Source organism: Cibotium barometz, chromosome 66 (assembly GCF_041138505.1).
Source record: "Cibotium barometz isolate CiBa-2024 chromosome 66, ASM4113850v1, whole genome shotgun sequence".
NCBI classification, from domain to species: Eukaryota; Viridiplantae; Streptophyta; class Polypodiopsida; order Cyatheales; family Cibotiaceae; genus Cibotium; species Cibotium barometz.
In genome coordinates this window covers 11827758-11834004 of record NC_141111.1, presented here as the reverse complement: position 1 = coordinate 11834004, position 6247 = coordinate 11827758, and positions in this window count along the sequence as shown.

Sequence of the window (6247 nt, the reverse complement as noted above, 5' to 3'; positions counted from 1 at the left end):
GCCAAATTAATGGCTTTTTTATGCTTTTAAGTTAGTTATTTCATGAAAAATTATGATTCAATCCATAATGGGTTAATGATCCAATTAGGGATCATTCTAATCATATCCATAATGTTAAAGTTCATTCTTTTAGAATAAATTGAGATTTATCAGTAATAGCAGCGGAGCTATGGTGAAATTTCTGTAAAAATTACACCTAAAATATTTTCATTTAAAGTATGAAAAGAGGACTTCCTACCATATTCTAGGAATTATCATCCTAGATAAATTGATTGATTCTCATTGTAATCATAGAAATATTGGTTTTTAGGTTTATGCATAGTTAATGAATTTTTAGATAAATTTATTTATCTATGAGAAGTAATTAAATGTTAAAAGAGGAATTCCCATTACATTTGGAATTCCATCATTGGATGGGAAAAGAGAATTTCCTATCATATTGGAATTATGGGATAATTCATTTAATTTTAAAAATGAATTTTTAGATAAATTTATTTATCTATGAGAAGTAATTAAATGTTAGAAGAGGAATTCCCATTACATTTGGAATTCCATCATTGGATGGGAAAAGAGAATTTCCTATCATATTGGAATTATGGGATAATTCATTTAATTTTAAAAATAAATTTTTAGATAAATTTATTTATCTATGAGAACTAATTAAATGTTAAAAGAAGAATTCCCATTACATTTGGAATTCCATCATTGGATGGGAAAAAGAGAATTTCCTATCATATTGGAATTATGGGATAATTCATTTAATTTTAAAAATGAATTTTTAGATTAATTTATTTATCTATGAGAAGTAATTAAATGTTAAAAGAGGAATTCCCATTACATTTGGAATTCCATCATTGGATGGGAAAAAGAGAATTTTCTATCATATTGGAATTATGGGATAATTCATTTAATTTCAAAGATGAATTTTTAGATAAATTTATTTATCTATGAGAAACATTTAAATGTCAAAAGAGGAATCCTTTCGACATTTGGAATTCCATCATTTAGATGGACAAAGAGAAATTTCTAGCATATTGAAATAATGGATATTTTAAATGAATTTATTTTTATAAGAAATATTTTATGGGAAAAGAGGAATTCCCATGGTAATTGGAATCCTAGAAATTAAATGGAAAGAAGAGGAATTTTTAGTATAAATTCAATTTATGATTATTTTAGTCATTAGGGGAAATTTGGGCTCATTTTTGGGCCCTCTAAGGAATGCCACATTATCAAAAATGGGGCCATGGTAATTTTTTTGTAAATCAACTCCAATTTTTTTGGAGGTTGCATATATAGAATCTACTCTTCAAGATCTTTCCATTGATATATAACATGATGGGGTTCGGACATGACCCATGGAAGATGTACAAAAAGTAGGTTCAAAAGTGATGATGTGGACCGTTATACGGTAGCCTTTAAACTTGATTTTGAGGAAAATGTTATATCTTGAGCTTAGCAACTCCAAATGTTTCGGAGTTTGAAATTGTAAGATCTACTTTTCATGATCTTTCTAATGATATGGGGTTTTAACATAAGGTAAGAAATGTTCACCGTCCTCACGACCCCCATTTTCAAGGCAAAGATGGCAAAAAATCCCTTAGCAAGCCCAAAAATGAGCCCAAATTTCCCCTAATGTTTGTGTGGTAGCAAAATTTGTGTAGTGTTTCATTCAACCTTTGAATATCTGACCAAAAAACCGATCAAACTGTAAAAATTAAGTATGTTCATTATGGCTCTCCTAGTAGGGAGAGCTAGTGATCAGACTATAAAACCAAGTATGTTCATTATGGCTCTCCTAGAGTAGAGAGAGAGAGAGAGAGAGAGAGAGAGAGAGAGAGAGAGCTAGTGTATATAATGAGTGTATCAAAAGATGCGTGTGTCTATCTACGGAACAATGTCTATCACTACTAGCTACAACTGCCCAAAGGGTTCGAAGTGGAAGCAGAGGCAAGGAAGAGCTCTTCGGTGACACGTGAGACTAAGGGCTCATGACTGTTAAGAGAGGAGAAGGAAATGGTGGCAGGGAGGTCATCATTGATGTTGAGCTGGAATTGGATGAGACCTTGAGGGAAGACAAGAGGTCGCAGGCCGCATGGTCTATTAGAAGATGGTATTATGGGTGATGTCGACAAAGCCCACAAAGAGGGAGCCTTGCACCACATACATCAGGTCCGGCATACACGGGTAGACCTAGGGCGGGTTGAGGCCTCCTAGCGCAATGTCGATGCACACCATGGAGAGGCCAGGTTCACTAATCGCCAAAAACTTTTGGGCATTGCCACCTTCACTGATGACCCAAGCTAGTTCCAATACCCATATCCACTTAGCAATATGTCCGACTTGAAGTACTTGGAGTCCAGTCGAGGGATTTTTTCTGGTGAGCATTTTCTAGTAGCGAGCGCTTTTTGGGAATTGGATGGCGGATTCCAAAAAGATTCCTTTTGTCCTCCATCAAGATAGAGAGGGGCAAAGAGAGTTGGAGAGAGATTCATGGCATTATTATTTGAGAGAGAGAGGGCAAGGAAGAGCTAGAGGGAGTGAAAAAAAGTAAAACATGACAACATCATGTTCTCTACATCAAGGTTATTGATTCAAAGTGAAAATAAAGCCAAGTTCATTCACATACAACTTCCAAATACAAAAATTTAAAAACCATCATCTTTACTACTATGGGCCTTGCTGGGCCTTGCTTGTCCTCCAAGGTGAAGGCACAAAGTAAGCGAATGGCATTCATACCCTTCTGCACTTCCTCTAGTAAGACATGCTCAGACTATTCATCAATAAAACCATGGGCTTGCCATATTGCAAATTAAGCCCACCACTTTGGTCTTCACTTGAGAAATAGCATCATCATTACCAGGAAATGGAAAGGATGTGAGACAACTCCATGCTTATGCACCATCTAAGGTCTTCTACTTGACCTCCACATTGGTGGCCTCCCTCGTGATATGCACAGAAACAACTTCAATGATAATATTTGATGAGGCCATCACAAACAATATGAAGTAGGGTTTAGGGTGGTGTACTCTACTAACAAGGCTTGGTGGCAATGGGTGATTAACAAAGTACTATGGAGCTTATCTCTATATTTATAGTAGTGGGAGAGGTATACTCTACTTTTTCAACAAACAAAATAAAAACACATTTTGTTTTTCTAATGTCAATAATAAAGGAATCTTTCCTCGAATTTCTACACCACAATAATAATGGCATCTTTTTGTACTTTTTTGGGGAAGAGCGAGTATGTATTGTTTTTTTAATACATGCAATTTCAGATAAGGGGTTGTGAGCTTTGTGGAACACCTTGCCTCTCTCTTCTCTCTCTAGCTCGTCGTTCCCCTCTCTTTTCCCTGAGATTTCTAACCATTTAATGTGAATAACGAGAATACCATTCATCAATAGATGACCATGTTGTACAATACCATACCTTCTTGAAAATGTACAACCCATAGTGAGAGGTGGAAGAGGTAGGGAGGGTGGGGAGAAAGATATTGCACAATCGAACCATCTACAATGAGGTTGCTTCCACTGAGGTTACAAATATCCCAAAATACTATAGGACAAGTTATATTCCATGCATTCAATTATCTAAATTAGGGTAGGTTTTCCTACAAGACAAGGCATTGTAAAGTTCCAAGTCCAATAGGATGAATGAACATATTCTCATTCTGGCTTAAGTCTAGCACACGCAAATAAATGAAGTACAAGTGCTTGCATGCAAGATATGAAAAGATGCAAGGAGGAATAGAGCTTAAGCTTTTGTAAGCACACACACACACACACACTCACTCACACAAACACACACTCACTCACACAAACCCTAGAAGAGAACACACAAGATGAGAGGCTAAAATTTCTTCTTCTTCTTCTTCTCAACAAAAAAGGTTCTACCAAAAGATAAGGAAAATACAACATAAGTACTATGTACATGCGGTCCATAATGTGAACACACTAATAAGTGTGTGTTGACAAGATAAGTATGCCATAACTGAGTGGTGGACTAGTAGCTAGTGTAGTCCAGTTGTAGAATCACTGGCAAAGATCTTTCATGTCAGCATCCTACCAAACAAACACGCCAGTGATGTAAGTGGAGACAACAGTCACCCAGGTATATCATAAGTGTCAACTCGTGTGTGTTGTGAGCTTGACATCTCAGCACTCCCCCTCAAGCTCAACTCCATCTCTAGGACTTCAAGCATAGTTCAAAATCTGCGAAGCTTCTCTGCTCCCAAGGCTTTCGTGAAAATGTCAACTACCTTCTCCTTTTTGTGCTAACATACATGAGATCAATGTCTCCCGCTAACATACATGAGATCAATGTCTCCCGCTAAGACCCTCTCTCTGATGAAATGATAGTGGACTTCTATGCGTTTGGTCTATGCATGAAAATTAGGTTCCTCACCAACTGTATACTATTAAGGCTGTCACAATAGATAACAACTTGTCCGTTAACCTGCGGCCTCGAATCACCAGGTAGCTTGCGCAACCAAGCTAATTTACATGTTGCCATTATAGCACCCCTATACTCTGCCTCTGTACTCGACAAGGTAATTGTTGGCTACTTCTTGCTACTCCATGTCATAGCACCACTCCCAAAAGAGAACATAAATCCACTAGTAGATCTCTTATCCGCCCCGCGATACTACCAGCTCAATCTGCATTAGTGTATCCAAACACCTGCAACTTTGTACCAGCCTCATAAAAGAGGCCATAGTCTACTGTAGACTTCACATAGCACAATGTGCGCCTCACACCATCCAAATGTGGCTTTCGAGGAACCTACATAAATTAACTTTGCAATCCAACTATATAGTTCAAATCTGGCCTGGTGATCGTCATGTAAATCAAGCTGCCCACCACTATCTTCAAGTACATAGTGGGGTTCTCCAAAATCTCACCCGCAACTACACTCAACTTACCATTTGAATCTAATGGCATAGAAATTGGCTTACAACCAACCATACCATATTTAGACAACATGTCCAATGCATACTGCCTTTGTGAGATAGCCATATGCCCTTGGCCGTCCTAATAACCTCAATGCCAAGGAAGTACCTCAACTCACCCAAATCCTTCATGTCAAATTTTTGCTTGAGGAGACATTTCACACTCTCAACTTCCTCTCCACTATCACACCCATTTGAGAGATTATGGACACATTGGGAAAACTCATGTTTGAGCTCTCTTGAGACTAGCTCTCCCTCTTCTTCCATAGAGGTGCAAGCTCTTCTCTCTCCCCATCTACATTGTTGTAAGTTCTATTCTTTTGTTAATTCAATGCAATGAGTTGATATTTGTCTCTCTTCTCATGTCAATTCTCTAGTATGCATGTTTCTTATTGATAGCTTCAAGGGTTGTGTGCATGCTAGGGAAATGAGTATTTGAGAATGAAGAATGCTTTGATCTTGTGTAAGCAATAGCTAAGATTTCTTCTTGTTTGGATGTATGGATGAGTGGAATGTGGAGTTGAGTGAGCAATAGCAAGATTGAGCTTGAGTGTGTGTTGAGTCTATGTCATTAGTAGTAGTTTTCTTAGCATTCTCTCCATCAAATGGATAAGCTTTTGTGCACCGGTACGGGTTGAATCCCTAGCTCCGAAAGGGATGCAAATCCCATTGGATTGAGCTAAGTGTGGATCATACTACTCTTGCTACAAGTGAGAGAGTTTTTCCGTCTCGTTATTGTTTTTTTTATTTTTTTTTTTAAATGCAAAAAATAGAAATTAAAAAAATTAAAAAATAATTTTAAAAAAAGAAAAATTAAAGAAAAAAAAAGAATAATAAAGAATAATAAAAAAATTTTAAAAAAAAGAGAAAAAATAATTAAAATTAAAAAAAACAATTTTTTATTTTTTGAATCCATTGTTCCTTGTTTAAATTTTTGCATAATTAAAGTAGTTTGTATTTTTTTATTTTTTATTTTAGAATTTTTGTAATTATTGCATAATTAGTAAATTCATATTTTTATATTTGGCACGAAATTTATTAGTTAAAAAAAACAAACAAACAAACCAAAAAAAAACAACAAAAGGAGAAGAAAAAAAATAGATAAATTGAGTGTTTTTTAGGAGTCTACTTTTTTGCATAATTTGTAATTCTTTATTTTTTAATTTTTTGCATAATTAGTGTAACTTGCATTTTTTTTAGTTTTTGTAACTTTGTGCATAATTAGTATTTTTTTAGTATGATTCATAATTTTTGTGTTTTTAAAAAAAATAAAAACATAAAATCATTTAAAAAAATCA